Source organism: Desmodus rotundus, chromosome 5, assembly GCF_022682495.2.
Source record: "Desmodus rotundus isolate HL8 chromosome 5, HLdesRot8A.1, whole genome shotgun sequence".
Lineage (NCBI taxonomy): Eukaryota > Metazoa > Chordata > Mammalia > Chiroptera > Phyllostomidae > Desmodus > Desmodus rotundus.
Window position 1 is genome coordinate 107,768,115 of NC_071391.1, and position 2,440 is coordinate 107,770,554.

Here is a 2,440-nt window from a genome sequence, read left to right on the forward strand (position 1 = left end):
CATGACTGAGCTAATTTTCTAATCGTTTCCCAATTGGCAAATCGTTTCAAACACCGTGTCCCTTTGCAACATTCTGTTACGCTCCACACTGGCTGTCCTGGCCAACATGTGCAACAGGCATCAGGAGGTTAATCAAAGGCCTCAAGTATGAACCCCTCAGAGCTACTGGTCAAAAGGAGGGGTTGCCAAATGCCAGGGGGACCATCCTGAGGATCACCAGCTAGAAAGCTTTTGAAAAAAACGAATCCTGGGACGCCTCACTCGGTGGGAGAGTCTGATTGTTAAATCCTGAAGACTCATCATGGAGCCACAGCGGTTGCTATTGGATCCAACTCTCGCTCTGAGTCAGAGCTGAGCCTACGCGTTAGGAGACGTGGGTGCTAACCACTGCTCGGTGCCATTCAAAAGATGTGACCCAGGGCATGTCACTTCCCCGTACTCTGGTTGGCAGTTGTTTTTGATAACAGAGAGGTTTTGCTTCCCCAGTTTTGACTACTACTCTGAATTAAATGGAACACAAGAAAAACCTGAGTTAAAAAAGAAGTCTTGCCCTCACTGCTTTGTGTTGGTCACTTCCCACTCGTTGGACACTTGCATTTTTAACTGCCTCCCCCTGGGGTCCTGAATCCTGCTGGCAGGAAAGAAGGCCAGGGAGGCATGGAAGGTCTCCCAGGTCCCCTACACTGAAGTCCTGCTCTCGGATGAGACAAATTGACTGTAAAACCTAGAGTGCCATCCAGAGCCACGTCTGCCAGGCCTTGATAGGTGACATTCAAGTTGGCCTGAGGAGCCGCCTTCTGACTAGTGGATGTTGTAGAGAAGAGAACGGAGAGTCTGGGGTAGCTGCCTGCCAGGGCTGAGACGAGGACGGCACGGGCCAGATGCCTCAGGCTGGCTTAGGGCTCCAGGAAGACAAGCTGCTCTCAGCTCCCTCGGGAGGGAGTGTTACAAAACAGACCCGGGGTGGGGGTGGTGGTGAACGATATACTATTACTGAAAGGACCCCCACTTTCTCCCTGGGGGCTCCCCCCCACCTACTAGGTTCGCCTTGCCCTCTGCCAGGGAGAGACATCTCTCAATGCCAGAGATTGGTGAAAAGGAAAGGAATTATTTGTTTAAAAGCTATCAGACTTAGAGTAGTGACTTAATGTCTTCATTAAAATACTAAAGTCCTCTAGAATACCCACAAACGCACACAGTCCTTTCTTTTCCCTCTGCCCAGTCGGGGGTACTGTATCTCAGGAAAAGAAGTAGAAGTCCGTGGCTCAGGCTCCCGGCACCATCAGCTGTGTAGCCACCAGGCTCTCCAGTTAATCCAAAACCATGTGGCACCTTCTCATGGCCCACCAGCAAGAGTCCTTTCACCCCTTTTCTTCCAGACAAAGGCTCTCCTGCTTTCTAAGCCACGTGGCCAAAGGGAGCATCCCAAAGCCACGTGGTCCTGACTCTCGCCAAAGCCACGGGGTCCCCACTCAGCCAAAGCTGCGTGTTTCTCCCTCTTGGCACGGCTGCTGTGCCTGAGTTTAAATCCCAGGGCCAGCATTCCTCTGCAGCCCTATGTCCGACTCCTCCTACAATCAGTTACACCTGCCAGCATTCCCATATTTTTCCAGCCTTTGTTGGTTGCCACAGTAAGTCCAGGCAGGTGTGGTCCCATGGCATGGAGCCAATCATCTCCAAGCTCTCATGCAAGCACTATAACCAGGGAGAGCTTCCTCCCGGTTACATCATGAGTTGAAGTCACTTCCATCCCCCTGGCTCAAAGCAAGGCCACAGCTATTTAACATATCCATGAAACCAGTTAAAACTTATAGATATGTTAAATGACCATGCCAGAGGTTAGCTGCAAAGCTATTGCTGTACAAAACAGCTCTCGATGGCCCTGCTCCATGTGTCCCATCCCCCAGCTCAGACTTGTGGGAGTGAGGACATCCTTTATATATTTTTTTCTAATATTTCCTAGACACCTTGAGTTCTGGACCCCATTACAAATCCCTATTTGGGGCCCCCTTCTTGGCTGCACCCTGTTACAGGAGCAGTTGGCACTCTCTCTATTAGCCTTTTTTTTTTTTTTTTAATGAGCTGATGGTATTCAATAGCTTACTATGTTAAGTGCTTATCTGGTTTTAGTTCACTTTCAGAAAAAAATTTTGGTCATCTATTTTACCTGGAGGCATTACTTAAATGTGAGCTCTAACACCACCATAAAAATGATTTAACTGGATCAAAAGGAAGGTGCACTAATATTTACCAAGGACCTTTCATGTGCCAGGACGTGTGCAATGCACTTTTTGTGTATGTTGTTCCTTCTGTCCATTAGAGTAACCCAGTGAGGTAGGTGTCATGGCCCATATTTTGTATTTAATATTAAAAAAATATGGCTTATGGAAACCATACGAGAAGGACACTCTCCACAGATTAAGTTTGTGAAGGTGTGTGT